Source organism: Microcebus murinus, chromosome 16 (assembly GCF_040939455.1).
Source record: "Microcebus murinus isolate Inina chromosome 16, M.murinus_Inina_mat1.0, whole genome shotgun sequence".
Classification (NCBI taxonomy): domain Eukaryota; kingdom Metazoa; phylum Chordata; class Mammalia; order Primates; family Cheirogaleidae; genus Microcebus; species Microcebus murinus.
This window is the reverse complement of record NC_134119.1, coordinates 27,732,877-27,749,729: the sequence shown is the minus strand read 5'-3', so window position 1 is coordinate 27,749,729 and position 16,853 is coordinate 27,732,877. Positions and strand designations below refer to the sequence as shown.

The 16,853-nt window shown below is 57.0% G+C and overlaps 1 long non-coding RNA gene across 2 annotated transcripts; it reads right to left on the bottom strand.

Annotated features, from left to right (window-relative positions):
• Nucleotides 1-9,662: 9,662 nt before the first annotated feature.
• LOC105866076 (uncharacterized) lies at nucleotides 9,663-13,125 on the bottom strand. 2 transcript variants are annotated; one of them, XR_012923721.1, is made up of 6 exons: nucleotides 13,063-13,125; nucleotides 11,497-11,923; nucleotides 11,086-11,140; nucleotides 10,910-10,950; nucleotides 10,308-10,518; nucleotides 9,663-9,794 (listed from the first exon to the last, which is right to left on the bottom strand). It is a non-coding gene; the product is annotated as an uncharacterized LOC105866076 (long non-coding RNA). The 2 variants fall into 2 exon arrangements; XR_012923720.1 differs by having other exon boundaries at nucleotides 9,663-10,518.
• Between the last annotated feature and the right edge of the window lie 3,728 nt (nucleotides 13,126-16,853).

Sequence of the window (16,853 nt, the reverse complement as noted above, 5' to 3'; positions counted from 1 at the left end):
TGAGGACACTAAGGCCCAGAGAGGGCAAGGAACCAGGTTAAGGTCACACAGCAAGCTGAGGGCAGAGCTAGCATTCAGACCCAAGTCTGCTGACTGCCCGCCACCTGCTATTTCTCTAAGTTGCCCTGAGGACTGCCCCGGGGATTGCCCATAACATGCAGTTCTTCTAAGTTGTGCCCTCCCCCTCCACTTCCCCTTTCAATCCTCTTTCTTCTTGACATTTTTGCGCTCTCTCCCATACTACATCAGGCCTCTTATGACCTTTCCTGGACGTGTAACTTAGACCATCTCGTTTGACTCCCACAGGGGCCCAGTGAAAGAAGTATCTTTTGAAGCCCCATTTTACAGATGAGATAACTGAGCCCTGAGATAGAAAGAGGTCAGCAAGTGAGGCCGTATGGGTCTAGAAACCTGCCCAGCCTTTTTACTCCAGGTTCCAAGGCCTTGTCTGCCCTCAAAAGTATCAAGAGATTTGTTCCAGCAAAAACCACCACGCCCACTCCCAGCTTCTCGGGAAAGCCTCCTTCCAACCGCAAACACTCCTGGCCCTTTCTCCTGTGGATTTCCCCCTTCATCTCAGGATGGCCATGAGCTGGGGACGTTACTCTCCAAGCTGGAGCAGGCAGGGAGGCCGGGGCCATACCCTAATCCAGAGGCACGGGGGAGGGTGTGGGACGTGCCCAGGTCCGGACAACCTAATCCTCGGCAAGCTCAGTGCATTTGCCACTTGGTAGGTGCTGAGCTAAATGCTGTGTGGGTGTTATCTCAAGTTCATGTCTGCCATGCCCAGTAAGGTCAAAATCCTTGCCCTGCTTTGCAGTGGAGGACACGGGTTCAGAAGGTAAAGGTGACGTGCAGGAGCAATGGTGGTCATCAGCTGGGCTGCTGGACCAGCTCCTACCCCTTCACTGTCTTGCATCACGGACCACTGGGGGCTATGGGTGGGGTGCGCACGAACCCAGATGTATAGGGCAATCGGAGCATGCATGAGTGTGCAGATTTTTCCAGGTTGCCTTGGCATCACTTGCTTTTTCTTCTAGGGAGTGAGCAGCTGGGAGAGCTGGGGTGGGAAGACTTAGGATATATTTACTCAAACCACTTGTTCACGGCCTGAGCCACCTGGGGAAGGAGCAGAACTGAGAGGTCGCTGAGGGTCTGCCCGAGGCCTGGGGGTGAGTAGGAGGGGCTGGGAACCCAGCAGTTCCCCCCACCAGTCAGTGGGGGCAGCCGGGACTGTGGTCAGCCATGAGGTCTGGAAAGGGCTCAGGATGGAGGGGGAGGTGATCCTGGGGGGAGGCAGGGGACTCCGGTTTGGGGGAGCAGGCCGGGGTGCCCCCTGGCTGGAGGCCCCGGACTCCTGCTGCACACACCCCTCTCTGGAGTTTCTCTCACCCTGGTCGCTGGATCCTCTTACTTTTCCTGTCAATGAGGAAGCTGTTTACTCCCAGAAAGTCATTCATTCCCCGATAAGATCAGCCGCATTGTTAAGGAGAATTCTCACTTCCTGCCTGGGAGGAGGCCAAGGGCCGGTGTCCAGCGCTCAGAGCCCCATAAACAGTCCTAGACCACATTGCCCAACAGCTCCTGTTGTAAAAATGGGGAAACTGAGGTCCAGAGAGAGGAAGAGCAGAAGGCCAATGTTAGAGCTGAGCCCCAATCTAGCCCCCCATTCCCAGGCCAGGCATTGCCCTGCCCTCCGTCAAAGCACCCCACAATTTCCACGAGCTGCCTCCCGACTATAACATTCAACAAGCCGGTCTAAGGAAACAGGCTAACAAAGCATTCCAGCACAGCATAATATTTTAATGTAACACTCTAATATACTAACATTGCATTCAAATATAATGTTCTAACACAGATTAATATCGTAATTCAACATTTTAGTGCAACTCTAACCAACATTCTAACCTAACATTCTAAAGCAACACACCATTCTAACACACAACATTACACAATGTCCTAATGCGATATTAGAAGACATCGTACCACAACATTCTAATCTAGGCTGCTAACCCAATATGACATTTCTGCATTATTTGAACACAATTCTAACATAACACTTAAAATAACTTTCTGAGTTATTACTCTAATATTGAGGATTCTGGGATTTTAAGCTCCCAGAGTTTCCGTTGGACAAGGTGATGCCATGCCTAGCTGGCTTCTGATCCGTGAGGCCAGACTCCTTCCCAGTTCTGGGGGACCCCCGGGACCCAGGTCAGACGCCCCAGCTTCCCAGCCTTACAGAGGGATGGCACGTCCTTCCCGAGGCACAGGGCGGGGACTCTTGACCTCTGGTGGCGGCCTCTCCCCCTCCCCCTCTCCTCTAAGCCCCATGCTTCTGCGGGCTGGGGGTGGGGGTGGGGGAGAAGGAGGTTCTGATCCCACTTGGAACAGCATATTGGGATGGTCCCAATATTCAGACCAAGCTTTTCTTGCCACCTTCCGTTCAGGTTACTCACACCAAGGATAAGAGGTTCTACAGCCAGGGAAGAGGAAGGTAGTCAGGTCCCTGGGGCAGCATTAACTCCTTCAGGCCCGGGAGAACCACAGGCTGCCTCTCCACCTGGCCTCCTTCCGTTCCTGCCATGCGGGCTGCCTGCTGTTCATCACACTCACCATCTCCAGCCCCTGCGCCTTCGCACTTGCTGTTCCCTGTGCCTGGACCCTTTCCCCCGGTTTCCCATACTCCACCACTCGCTGTCTTTGGGTCCCTGCCTGCTTCAGGATGGCCTCCCCAGTGGCCCCCAGGGCCGGGCTATCCTAGGCAGCAGCCCCATCATGCGGGGCCCCGCCCTGTGCAGATTCCCTTCACAGTCCATAGCTACCACCTCCTGTCTGCATTTCCACACTGCTGGCCTCTGCCCTCATCCGAGTGGCCTTTAAAATCCCAATGCCCCACGGCAGACCAAGTGGATCAAGATGACTGGGGGCGGGGAAGAGGCCCAGGCATCAGGAATTTTTTTAAAGCTCCACAAGTGATTCCCACAACATGTGGCCAAGGCTAAGTGCCCCTGAGCTAGAATGTTGCTCCCTGGGGCCAGGACCTCTTCTGTCTGTGTAACAGTGTCTGGCCTCGGTGTGTGATGACAAGTAGGTTTTAATACACACCTGTTGAATTAATAAACCATTCAACAAAATATTTCCAGTTTTAAAACTTTCCAGATAGCAAAAGTTATAAACAATACAGAGGGTCAGAGCGTTTCCCAATGAAAAGCTGATTTCCTCCTTCCCTAGCTCAAGTTGTCCTAAAAGGCCGAGCAGCATTAGCCTGGGGGGCAGGGGTGGGGGGCATTCCCTGCAGAGGGCACAGCATGTGCAAAGGCCCGGGGGTGTGACCCAGCATTAGGTATTTCCACCTTGGAGAGTCTCTTACCACCTTCGTTGGGATCTGTCAGCCTGTGCTATGTGTAACCTTGCCGGGGCCCTTCCAGAATGCCTTAACTGCCCCAAAGTTTAGCTTCTCCAAACTTCCTTCAAGCCTCAATTTCTCCTTTAGTCAATGGGGAGGATTACTCTGCCTCCAGGGGTGGGGGCAGTATTCTGAGCATCTAATAAGATAATAGCTGTGAAGTGACATATAAACTCTAAAGAGCTGTGCATTATAATGACCGAGTGCCCTCTGTGTGCCAGGCCTGAGCCTTGTTCTCTAGAGACACCATTTCATTGAATCTATGCCGCAGCTGGAGGTGAACTGGTATCTGCCACTTTGCAATTGGGGAAATAGAGGCCGAGAGAGGTGGAATGAATGGCTTGTCCGACGGTCACCCAACCTAGAACGAAACCTAAGTTTTCCATCTCTAAAGACTGTGGAAATAGCAGATTCAAAGGCTCTCAACCACACACGTGCAAGGTCTGTAGGATTTGAGAATTCCCAGTTCCACGAGTACCAGTGGCCTGGGCCGGGTGGACAGTCTGGTTTCATGATTTATTTCACCCCCACCCAGTTGTTTGCCAAAGGGAGGGGTGGGGCGGCGGGCGGCTGTGAGCCTGGGCTGCCCAGTCACAGGGTGGACTTGTCCGACTGCCAGCCAATCCGGGCTGCCGGAGCTGGCGTTGCAAAGGCCCTGGCCCCATCTTGCCGGGACACTCTATCTTTGTCCCCAGACACAAAAGGGGCCTTGTCTTGGCCCGGCAGGGCTGATTCCACATGCTCCCGACTGCCCCAGCCCCTCTGCCACGAGAAAGGCCCACTTTGTCGAGTCAAAAGACTAACTTGTTTCTTTTTTATCAAAACGTGTTGACTGACCTGGCTGATTTATCTTGGGAAAGTGGAGAGAGAGGGAGGGGAGAGAGGTGACAGAGACAGGCATAATCCAGAGGCCGTGTAGCCTGGCCCGACTTGGGGGTGGGCACCCAGCCCTTACCCGAGGCAGAATGACGGCTGCATACTGAATGTAATTTCAGAGGGTTAGGACAGCCCTCCAACCTCACTAGCAGTAGAGATTTAGAGATTCCACCGTTAGGTATTCATTGCTTTGGCTTTAACCTTTGAAGGCAGCTAAAGATAAAAACTTCCTTCAAATAGAAACACCTTATTATCACACCTGAGTGTGAATGGGTTTTCCTGAGAAGAGAGGTGAGTCAGTAGCAGGAGAGACCAAGCAGCAAAAAGAGGGGGGGCCACTAGGAACCCAGAAGTGGGGCTGGGACAAAGAAGGAGGGTAGTATGTGCAGGTAAAGAGAGATCAAGTGAGGGAGGATTTAAAAGAAGATTTTGTCTTTGGTAATTTTTCCTCGAGATCAGTCCTTCTGCCTCTGCACCCACCAACACCATCACTCAGCCCCTCCCTCCCTCCCTTCCTTCCTTCTTCCTTCCTTCCTTCCTGGGGGACAAGTGTTCCCTACAGAGGGAACAGCACATATGAAGGCTCCAGGGTGGGGCAGACATGGAACGTTCCAGATATGCTGAGGACGCCAGCATGGTGGCTTCCCACCACGCGTGTGACGGGGAGAGTGGTGAGAGGAAGGCTGCAGGGTAGCAGGGCCAGATCCGCTGGGCTTGGTGGCTCCTGGTCACGTCCTCGGGTTTTTGTTCGCAACGAGATGGGAAACTGTGGGAGCGAGCAAGGGGCTGCCATGATCTGATTTTTATTTCTAAGAAAGCCCCAGCTGCTGCATGAGACATGGATGGGATGGAGGCTGCTGCAGCCATCCAGGTGAGAGCTGAGAGCAGCTGCGCCCACGGGCATGACGGGCAGAGTGGGCAGGATTGAGATGTATGTTTTAGAGCTAAGACACAGAAAATGAATGAATGAATGAATGAGCCCCTGACATGGGAGCCGGGAAATTTAGGCTCTAGCCATATCCTGCCACTGAGTTTCTGTGTGACCCTGAGCAAATCGCTTCCCCCCTCTGGGCCTCAGTTTCCCCATCTATGAAGTGAATTTGAAGGACGCTGGGACAGCTGAGGCCAAGGTCTCCTGCAGCAGGGACAAGCCAGCCTTGAGATCCTGAGCCCCTGATACTCTCGGGGGCGGGGACCGTGATCCAGTTACTAATGTTGGGCCCGACTGGTGCAAGGGCAGCTGCAGAAACCTGGGGCTGATGCGGTGACTCACGCGTGGTCCTTCTGCCGTCAGCAGAAACTGGGACAGCCAGGGGCCTGAGACTCACCCGCAGGCTGGGAAAGGCTGGCAGGGTGCCTTCACGCAGCTGGGGGAAAGAAGCAGGCTGCCAGCACTGGGCTTCTTGGGTCCTCTGGGGACTGATATTTCAGCCACCGCAGCCACTGCACCTTGCCACTTAGCCCGGGCTCGGCACCAGGCTGTGCCTGGCCTCTGTGGGCCACCAGGAGGCCCTGGCAGGAGAATAGGACCCACTATGAGCCCACTCGATCATCTCTCTGCCAGGTGCAGGATAAAGTATACACTACTGCCCCCATTTTATTGATGAGGAAACTGAGGCACAGAACGTTGTAGGGTGGCAGTGCCGGTAGTCCTGCTGGGTTTGATGAGTTCTTCCCATTGTTTTGCTCTGCCTCCCAGGAATGAGGCAGAAGGGTGTGAAAGAGAAAGGAAGGGAGGCTAAATATGTTTTAATAAATATAGAAACTCACACCCTCATGTTTTACCAGGGACTTTCAGACAAAAGCTTCTTCTTTTTGCAGCCTAAGTATAGCCTTTTTGCAACGTGGAGAAGCCACTTGGCCATTGTTCACAGCTCTTTCACTGCTCATTTATTCATTTGCAATTGCAGCAAATATTTACCAAGAGCTTTCTAGGAGCCAGGGACTATGAGAGGCTCTGAGGAGGGGGACAGAATGATTAACAAAAAGTGACTTAGTATCCGAACCCACTGGCTTATCTGGTGTAGAGAGCGAGACAGATATTAACCAAAAAAGTTTGGAAACAGTCATTTTCTAACTGTGCTTTGAGTAAGTTCCTTCCTCCTTGGAGTTTCAGTTTCCTCATTATAAAACGAGATGGCTGGAGTTCTTCCCTCACGAGGTTGTGGTGAGGAGTAGACGAGATATTAACTGAGCCCGAATATGTGCTCATTAAATATTAGTCGTTGCTGTGATCAGTGCTGTACACAACTTACCTTCGGCAGCCTTGCTGTTGACGGCTGGGTTAGCGTGATGTGCTGGGAGGCAGGTGCCAAGGTTGGATGAGACGGGCAAGAGGTTTATTGGAGAGGCAGCAAGAGAAGGCAGGGGCAGCCTTCTGACCTTGACCATGCGGGTCTGGCACCCAGGAAGGGAGAGGGAGAAGGAAGGCAGAGGGGCCGGAAGAGTCTGGGGCTGCAGCACAATCCTAAGGAAGGCCCAGCCACGCCGCCGGGCAGTGCTCAGCCGAAGTCCCTTACAGGGGGAGCACCGCCCCCCCCAGAGCGGGCCTGCCTTGGCACCCCCGCCATGCTCCATGCCGGCTGCGAGCAGCGCACAGGAAGCGTGGGCTCGGCACAGACACGGCGGCACGTCCCCAGCGGGCAGCAGCTGGGGCCGTCCGTCAGCCGGGCTCCCCAGCACAGGCGATCTGAGCGGGGCCTCTTCTCCGCTGCCACGGTGACCAGATTGGCCCCGGAGCGCAGAGTCCCCACACCCTGCGCAGCCCACGGAAACCAGTCCGCCGTGCAGCGTCTGTGCCCCCCGTGTGACAAAGTCACCGGCCAGGGGTCTGTGGGGAGAGCGCTTGGCCAATAGCGAGACGCGCCGGGGACCAGTTTTAGATTGTGCCAGGTGGAAAATGCAACGGGATCCTTTGGGACCAGACTGCCGGCCCAGGGACGGGGATGCCGCCACTGCACTTGCGACAGTAAGGGACATCCGGAATGCACGGGGGAGACAGCTGCCCAGAGCCTTGGCTGTTCCGGGGCAATGCACTTGGGCGAGGGGCCCCAGCACCATGCCAGGAAGGGCGCTGGGGTGCTGGGACCCCTACTCCCCCAGCTGGAAGTTTCTGTGGATCTTCTCGGCTCAGTGTGGAAGGGGCCTTCTCACACAGCCAGGACAACCCTCTCGTTACACAGACGGGGACAGTGAGACCCGAATGGAGACAAGAGCTGCACAAAGTCCCCTAAGGGTCACCAGATGAACTGAGTCTCGCTCCCCAGGCAGGGCTGGGTCCTCTAGGGGCGACCCTGCCAGCATTCACTGAGGGTCTGCTGTGGGGACATGGGGAGGAGGGCAAAGAAGGATCAGATGCCCAGAGAGGGGGACGGGGCTCAGAGAGGGGACAGGGAGCCCAGAAGAGGGTATGAAGGCTCAGAGAGGAGGCTGGGGTCAGAGAGGGGCACGAGAGCTAAGAGAGGGATGGTCGAGGTGCGGGGGGCTCAGAGACAGGGACAGGGCTGAGAGTCGCTTGTCCAAGGGCTGGGCTCAGGCTCTGAGGGCTCACAGGGTCCCGGAGCAGCCTACGTGGGCCCCCGCCCCACTCCCCTGCTCTCCCGGCACCTGCACAGTCACCGAAGGGGAGGGACTGACACTCTCAGGCGTTAGTCAGCTCATGGTGTTAAAAAAAGAAGGCTTGGTGGCACTTGTGAGGAACATCTCTCTCTTCCAGCTTCGAGCACCAAGGGGCGGCAACTTCCCCTGCGTCACTGGGTGCAAGGAGTGGAGTCAGGTACAGGGAGGAGGCCCAGAAGGCAGGACCCCAGCCCCGTGAGGCCTTCCCCCCATTCCCATCTCGTTATTATCACGGCAGTGGTGAGGACAGCAATGCCATCAGTAGCCACGTTTGTGACGCCACTTCTCTTGCCACTGGCCCAGGCAGGCGAGGGGCTCTGATCCTGCCTCTGCCTGGGGTTGTTCACATCAAGACGCCTTCTCTCTTGGGCCACACATAGGGCCCGGCAAGCGAGGACTGGTCAGGGCAGCCACCCACGTGCAGGCGTGAGCGACAGGAGCTCAGAGGGCCCACGTCAGCCGCCACCTCCCGCTTCGCAGATGGGCACCCTGAGACTCTCGGCGGCAGCCCTCCTCCAGTGTCGTGTGGCAAGTTGCCCAGGTCTCCTGGGCCCAGGCAGGGTAATTCCTGGAAACCCACTGGTGCTTAAGGAGCCGGGCTCCCCGAAAAGTGTGACCAGTGACGGTTAAGTCGTTCGTGCTGACTCTGCCGGCACACGTGAAGACTTGTGCAATCCTCAGCGATTCTGCAAGGCAGGTATTTTTGAATCCTGTCTTCCACATGAAGAAATTTAAATGAGGTACCCAAGGCCACAGAGCTGGAAACTGGTAGAACCGGAGGCTGGACCCAGGCAGGTGGCCTTCAGAGCACAGGCAGTGAAGCGCCAGGCCACCCTGCCTCTTGTTAACAGGCAAAGACAAAACTCGGGTGATGGTGATCGTTTACTTGATGATCCTGCACATTGGCACTGACCCTGGCCGGCACTGACCTTGGCCGGCACTGACCCTGGCCAGCACTGTGCTAAGTGCGCCACATAGTACATTCGTTCACTCATCCATTCCTCTAACAAACGCTAAGCCTAATAGATCCAGGCACCACTCTAGACACCAGGCATACAGCAGTCAAAAAGCAAGTCAGGATGCCTGCCTTCTGTTCTCATCCTCATATGAAGTAGGTAAATGTATCCTTATTTTTAGACGAAGCACAGAGTGGCAGTGTCACCTGCCCAAGGTCACACAGCAAGGAGTGCAAAGCCCACATTTGAACCTGGGCCTGGCAGATGCCTCATTCTCTGCTCTGAGGACCCTTTTCCAGCAATGTCCCCAGGGGGACTGAACAAGAGATGGTGCACTGACGTCTGTCTGGGGCTCAGGCCCTTTCAGAGCCCCTGAGCACCGCGTCCCACACGGCCTTAGCCTCATTCCCAAGAGGGCTAGTGGCCCCACCCTCCCAGGCTGTTGTGGGGATTCCTCCCTTCCTCCCTTGCTTCTTTCCTCACATTAACTGTGATGCCTCCTGCCATTGTCCTGACACCGTGGTTTAGGAAGCCCATCTTTTTCTCCTGGAGGTTAGTTTTGCTCCAGTCTGCAGAAGAGAAAACCCAGGGTGCTCAGAGAGGCGAAATGATTCAGCCAAGGCAGTGAGCCAATCGGAACTCGAGCCCGGACACGTGTGCCTCAAAGCAGTGCCACTCAGGGTCCCAGCAGGGGCAGATAGTACCCCCCAGCTGGGTCGTTTGATTTGAGTTTAATAAAGGGGTGACTTACAAAGCGCTGGGAAAGGTATAGGAAACCACAAAGGATGAAGCAGCAGCCCAGGGCGGGTGCAAGTGGAACTTTTATCAGACCAAAGGGTGAGAGGAGGGAGAAGCTTCGTCACCGGGAGACAGAGCGAGAGCCGTCAGAGGAGGTGTGGCCTTCAGTTGGAGGACACAGGCAGCCTGAGATGACCCTGCAGGCAGGGAACGGGGGAATAAATACCCAGCCTCACGCTCCTCCCTCCTCCAGATGCTCCCAGGATCCCAAAAGCCAGACCCAATGGGAATCCAGACGACAAGGTTTCCCTTGATGGACGTGGCCCCTGCAGGCCAACCCCTCAGGACAGAAAGCAGGGAGCAGGGTGGGAAGCTCTGGGAGGAAAACCACAAGGTCTCCAGCCAAAGTCAAGTGCAGCATCCTTCCCTGCCTCCCGCCTTGCACGGGCAGAGTAGGTCCGCGGCCTGTGCCGGCAAGGTCCCGGCGGGGCCTGCAGTAGTCACCGTGGCTCGTTCACGCTGCAGGAACAGACAACCTGCGGTTCCCGAGGCTTCCAACAGGTTGGCAGACCGTGGTCTGCAAGCCGGCCATGCCGTCTATGGCCGCTGTCTTGCTCCAAAGGCAGAGTTAAGTAGCTGCGACAAGCCTAAAATATTCATCCTCTTACCGAGAAAGTTTACCAACCCTTGGCTTTAGGAAAAAGGTTTACCTTTTATTCACGTTACGTGTCCTCCTCCAGTTGGCAGGGCCTCTGCCCCACGACGCCCACCGTCAAGGACCCACGTGGGTGAGTGTTCCCCTAAACACTCCTCCAGCCTCCCTGGCGGGGACGGAGAGAAAATCGCTCACCGGTTCTCGACGTCCCCACCAGGAAGAGGCCCGCCTCGCTCCTGCTCGCAAATCTTTGTGGCCGTGTCTAACTACAAGGGGGAGGAAGGAACTGCTGTCCCTCCGTGTGCCCGACAGGAGCAGACCCAGAAATGGCCCCCGAGGGTGGACAGCACCGCCGACAACCGCAGGCGGGGACATGGCAGACGGCTGTCAAGCAGAGCAGGGAGGACAGCGCCGCCGTGTCGTGCCGCAAACTGCCCCGTGACAGGGCCCTGTGCAAGCTGCAGCAGCACGCCTGGGAGTGGGGATCAGGGTCCCTGGGAGCCCGGGCCACACCCGCCTCCCATCCTCCGCCTTCCTCAGGCCTCGGCCTTGGATGGGATGCGGGGGAGGGGCAGGGACCGACCTCTGCGGGCTTCCCTCTCCCTCCACCAAGGAGAACGGGCCGAGGCCACGCTGCCTTCCCTGCTGTGTCCCCACCTTTGTGCATGGCAACTCCATTCTGGGTCCAGCCACAAAACCTAGAATTATCCCAGATCAGGGTTCTCGGTCTTTAAAATAAACCCGAATCTGGCCCTCCCTCATCTCCTTCATTCCCGCCTGGCCCCAGGCAGTGCCACCTGACACCCACACACTGCGGTCCCTTCCTAACCCACCTTGGCTTCCCTGGAGCCCCGAAGTGCATCCTCACCCCGGCAACCAGCACATCTGCTGGAGACAAATGGGATGATTCCGCTCCTGCGCGGAGCCTCCCCGGCCCGGCTCAGGCAGAGGGAAGCTGGCAGGGCCGCGCTCGGTCCGGCTCCCACTGACCCTCCCGCCCGCTGGCGCCAGCCGCGCCGACCCGCTCCTGCTCCTCCAACATGCCAGGCACGCGCCCACCTCGGGCCTCGCTCTGCCGATCCCTCTGCCAGAAACCCTTCCCTCGCTACCCCCACGGCTCGAGCCCTCACCGCCTTCAGATCACCGTTCGGGTGTCACCTCCGCAGGGAAGCCTTCCCTGACCCCGCCAGCCACCCGCACCGCCCCCTCCCCCGGCTGTGTTTCTCTCCATCGCCCTCCCGCACCTGACACTGTCTTTGTTGTTCCTGTGTTTGTGTTCTGCCTGTCCCCACGAGGACCGAGGGCGGGAGGGCAGGCGCCGCCTGCTTTGCTCGCCGCTGTGTTCGTCCCAGTGCCGGGATACAGCCTGGCGCCGGGCAGGCCCTCCGCGGATACTTGTCGAGGGTGTGAATGGGCAGGCAGGGAGGCAGGTGGGCACAGGGAAACATCCTCTCCCCTCTCTGCCCTACCGGCAGTGACTCCACCTCCCGGCCTCGTGGTAGCTGGCACAGGTGGCCCCAATGGGAGAGTCACACCACATGAAGACGCCACCATTCAGGAGCTGGGTCCTCGCGTGGTGCTATGGAACCAGCAGGTCTGGGTTCACGTCTCTGCTCTTCCTGTGACCTGGAGCAAATGGCATCACCTCTCTGCTGCTCAGTCTTCTCATCTCTGAAATGGGGATGGTGCTAATAATGTGTACGTTATCCCTTACACCTCACAGGACTGCCGAAGGACTGACCCAGGTGCGCGTGAGGGGCACAGCACAATCCCGACACCTACTGTTGTCACTATTGCTATTGTTTTGCTTTCTTCTCAATCTCGCCAGTGGCCCCGGGGGAATCTGTGTAGGGCTTACTGAGAGTTTAACTAGCTTCAGGAAAAGGGGACCTAGGTTCAAATCCTAGCAGCTACTGTCTTGCTATGTGACTTTGTACAAGTCAGTAGCCCTCTCTAAGCCTCAGTTTCTCCATCTGAGCAATGGAAGGGGTGTTGGAAGAGTTAGTCTCCATGGTCCCTGCAGCTTGCCTCTCCAAGTCCTTCCAGGGGACCAAGCCCTCTGCGTGGCCTGCACCGTGGAGGCCCTGGGGCTGAGCAGGCTGCCTCCTCCCACCACCCTCCCAACTCTGGGGGAGGGCAGGGAGGAGCCCTGCTCAGGGGAGAGGCGGTACTGGAGTTCTCCCTCGGTTGCTGTGTGACTTGAGGCGAGTCCCTTAGTCTCTTGTGCCTTAGTGTCCTCATCTGTAAACTGGGAATAATTATAACTTGTGAGGATGAAATAAGTTGCTAAGTGTAGGGCATCGAGATAAGTGCTTGGCACAGAATAACCACTATTATTACTAATAGCAGTTGTTGTTACTAACAGCCACAGCCTGTCTTTGGACCATGCACCATGCTAGGTGTTTTACAAACTTTGATTTAATTCTCACAAAAACCCTATGATATTTTTGTGTGCATTTTAGACGTGAACAAGTTTGGCTCAGAGACTCAAGCTACTTGCCCAAGGTCACACAGCTTCCAGGTAGGGCTGGGTTTGAACCTAGAGCCCTCTCAAGCCTGGTTATTTCCATTCTCCATGCGGCTATCCCTTAGGTCTCTGTTTAACTGATGGGGAAACTGAGGCTCTGAGTGCTCATTCCCAGGCTCGAGTCCTGTGGGGCCCTTTCACCCAGGGCATCCCTGCATCCATGCAACCTCATCCTGGAGGCAGAGCCGTGGGGATGCTACCACTCCACGCACAGAAAAGGAAACTGAGGCTCGAGAGGCAGAGGAGCCCCCAGGGCTGCTCCACACAAAGGGCAGAGACAAACCTTGCCCACCAGGTGCAGGGCCAGGTCTCCGAGGGAAGCGGCCCCAGCCCCCACCGGACAGCCAGCCCCTCCCCAGCCCCGGCCTGCTCCTCCCCCCATCTCCTGCTTTATGACCTGTTTTATGAGCGGGAGGCCTGGCAGCTTCCACGTTGCCATGGGAACCAGCCCAGTGCGGGCTCCTGGCAGCTTGATCTGGGATTGGCAATTTTAAGGCAGGAGCCAATCCTGGGACCAGTGGGGGGCGTCCAAGGGCTGGGGTCTGTGGGACCCGGGGTTGCATGGTGCCTGCCTGCCTCTCTCCTCTGCTCCCGCTCCCCAGCGACCAGAGAGCTCAGGGACCTTGCAGCTGGGAGATGACAGGCCATTAGAGCCCCGGAGGGGCCTGGGGCGGACAGGGAAATGACATGGGCCTCTAAGTCAGGGCTGGAGTGCGGACACACATGCTCGGGGACGCAAGGACAGCCAACACGAGGGGCCTCACAATGGCATGCACAGACACACACAGACTCACGCAAACTCTCACACACAAACAGAGACGTACACAGCAGCCATATGCACATAGCAGGGAAAGACACACAGACACACAGACACACACAGCGCCACAGGTAGGCCGGGGTGCCCAGAGACATCTACAGACACAGACTTCCAACGACACTTACAGCAGACACCGTGCATGCACAAGGGACACCCAGAGACATGCAGACACACACACAGACATACAAAGGAGCTGTCTTCTCAGGAAGCTCACAGTCTGGTCAGGGGACAATAAACAAGTTTGAATTGTGAGACTTGCCATGGAGACAACACAAGAGCTAAGAGTAACTTGGTGAAGAATAGGTTAGGGTGGTCAGGGAATGCTTCTCAGAGGAGGTGACGTCAGTCTGAGACAGAAGGATGTGATGGGCTGACCAGGGAAGGGGCTAGAGAAGACACCCAGCCGGCAGGAACAGGAGGTGCAAAGGCCCTGAGGTCACAGTGGGGCTCCACGTGGCCAAGGAGCACCGAGGGAACCAGTGTGGCAGCAACAGAGGGAGGGGCAGGCCATGAGTTCTGCATGAGTGACTGGAGGTCGAGTCAGGCAGGGCCTTGAAGGTCAAGTTACGGACTGTGGGTTTCATTCTCCATAAAAGGGGACCCAGTAAAGGGTTTCCATCAGGGCATGATCTGATCAGAGTCACATGGTAATAAGCCCACTTTGGTTTTGGAGAGGAAACAGCCTGGATGGGGCAAGACTGAACATGGGGAAACCAGGGTGGGGGCCGCAGCAGCACCCGGAGGTGGGGTGGGGTGGCTGCGGGCTGGGCTGGGTTGGTGGCAATGGCAGTGGACAGTCCTTGAAACTGTGCATTCCGTGCCTTTCTGCTGAGCTCCTGCCCTGTGCCACACTGGGGACACGGAAGCAGGCAGACAGAAACCCCTGCCCTCGTGGGGCATGTGGTCCAGAGGGAAGAGCATGGCAAAGGAGCATGTGCCACTGATAAGTGGTGACAAGTGCTGTGCAAAAAATCAAAGCAGGGAGGAGTGGGGACGATTTGCAGTTTTAAACAGGAGAGTTAGGAAAAGGCTCACTGAAAAGGCAACATGTGAGCAAAGATCTAGAGGAAGAATCTGGGGCAGGGAGTTCCAGGCTGGGAAGCAGCAAGTGCAAAGGCCCTGAGGCACACCGTGCCTGAAGCTCCAAGTGGCTGAGGCGGATTGAGCCAGTGGGGCAGGAGGCAGATCATGTGGGGGAGGAAGGGAAGGAAGTAGGAGGGGGGAAGCTGAATGGTTAGGAGAGATCACGGCCCTGGGTGCCCGCAGCAGTGGGGTGAAGCTAGCAAGGGAGGGCGAGGGCTCCAGGGCAGCCCTGGCCCCGTCTCCCTTCCGCTCAGGGGGCCCTGACCCAAGGAAGAAGCATCTCCCAGTCCTCCTTTCATTCCACAAAGCTTCACCAGCCAAAAAACAAATATAAGAAAGGAGGCGGGGTGGGGGAAGAAATCATTCCGGGAAAGGAAGGCCACCAAGGTTGTGTGATCACGCTGGCCACACGCCAGCCCGGGAGGGACGGGACTTCTGCCCTCCTCAGGAGGCTTGCCTGGGGCCGAGGCACAGAAAGAGGGTGCACACAGGCAATAGCAGCCATTTCGGGGCTCCTCGCCCTGCCTGGGGACACCCCAGCCTGATGCAGGGCAGCGGGGATGGGGCTCAGCTGCAGAGAGCAGGACAGTGGCTCCTTAGGGCGCTGCAAGTCCCGAGGACTGAGGACGCCCCGAGTCGGATCTCAGGCTCGTTAGTGTCTTGGCACAGATGGGCAGAGCCTGCTCTGGCTGCGAGCTCTGCCCGAACTTGCCTGGCAGGAGCGGGGAGCAGGAGGCAGGCTCACGGCGCCGCCGGCCGCCCCCAGAGCCAGCCCCAGGCGGGACGGGGGTCCAGGCAGCCCTGAAGGCTCCACCAGCACCACCGCCCTTGGCTGAGACACCCTCCCTCCCCGAGCCCCGTCGTCCCTGTCTGTCCAAAGGGACCACAGGCCTTGTCCCACCTGTGTTCACAGCAGCCAAAAGGTGGAAGCAGCCCAGAGTCCACCAAAGGCCACACGGCTAAGCAAAGTGTGGTATAAACACACGGTGGAATATTATTCAGCCTTTAAAAAGGAAGGAAGTCCTGTCACATGCTACAACATGGATGGAACCGGAGGACATTGTGCTAAGTGAAACAAGCCAGACACAAAAGACGAATACCGTGTGGTTCCGCCCATGCGAGGGCCTGGCGCAGGCAAGCCCAGAGCAACGGAAAGTCGCTAGGAGTCTCGGTGGCTGGTGTTGAAGGGGCGCAGAGTTTCAGCGACGACAGATGACAGAGCTCTGCAGACGGGCGGTGGTGATGATTGCACGACAATCTGAGCGCACTCATGCCACTGAGCTGTGCACTTAAAAACAGTTAAACATTAGTAGGTAAGTTGTATGTTATACATGTTTTACCACAATGAAAAAGGTTGTACCAAAAAAGCAAAACACTGGAGCAAGCCTCTGCTCCCCCATCTTCCGGGGCTCGGGTCACACCCACCGTGCGCTCTGCACCCCCTCCCCCCACTCCTCTCCGGCCCTCTCATGCTTCTTCCAACCCATTAATTTCACACCAGCCTTCGGGCCTTGGCACCCACCCGCTGTCCACTCTGCCCCGACATCTGCGGGGCTTGTTCCTCCTCGGCCCTCAAGTCCCAGGTCAAAGAGGCGCCTGCCAGACCGCCCTGCCGTGGCCGCCCCCAGCCCCACTCCCGTCCCTCCCCATCCCTTTCCGCGAACGTGCGTCTCTTCCCAGCGTCCGTCACACCCGGAAGGACAGCTGAGCCATCCTGCTGTCCTGTACTGGAACGCCAGCTCTGGAGGGAGGCGATCTCACCTTGCACGCCTGCACCTCGTGATGCCGGCACGTGGTAGGTGCTTCTTCGATAGCTGTGGAGTGAGTGGAGGCTGATTCCACGGTGTACGATACATACCTAGGACGTGGCGTGTGTCACTACGTCTGTGCAGATGGGAATATGAGGGGAAGCCTGGACAGGTGCCTGCGCGTGCAGTGGTGAGCCACACAGGAGGGCGGGCACGGGGCTGCCGCAGGGGCCGCAGGGGCCCTTTCGTGGTGCACTCGGTTTGTTCAGGTGGCGACTGAACCCGTCACGGCGGAGAACACAGTCACGGAGTGCCTCGGGGATTTTAAACAAAGAGCTCTGAGCTCTGATGCTATGCCCCATGTCGTGCCCACCGTGTAGTGGCCGGGGTCCTCTAAAGGGGCAGAGCCAATGGGACATGTATAGA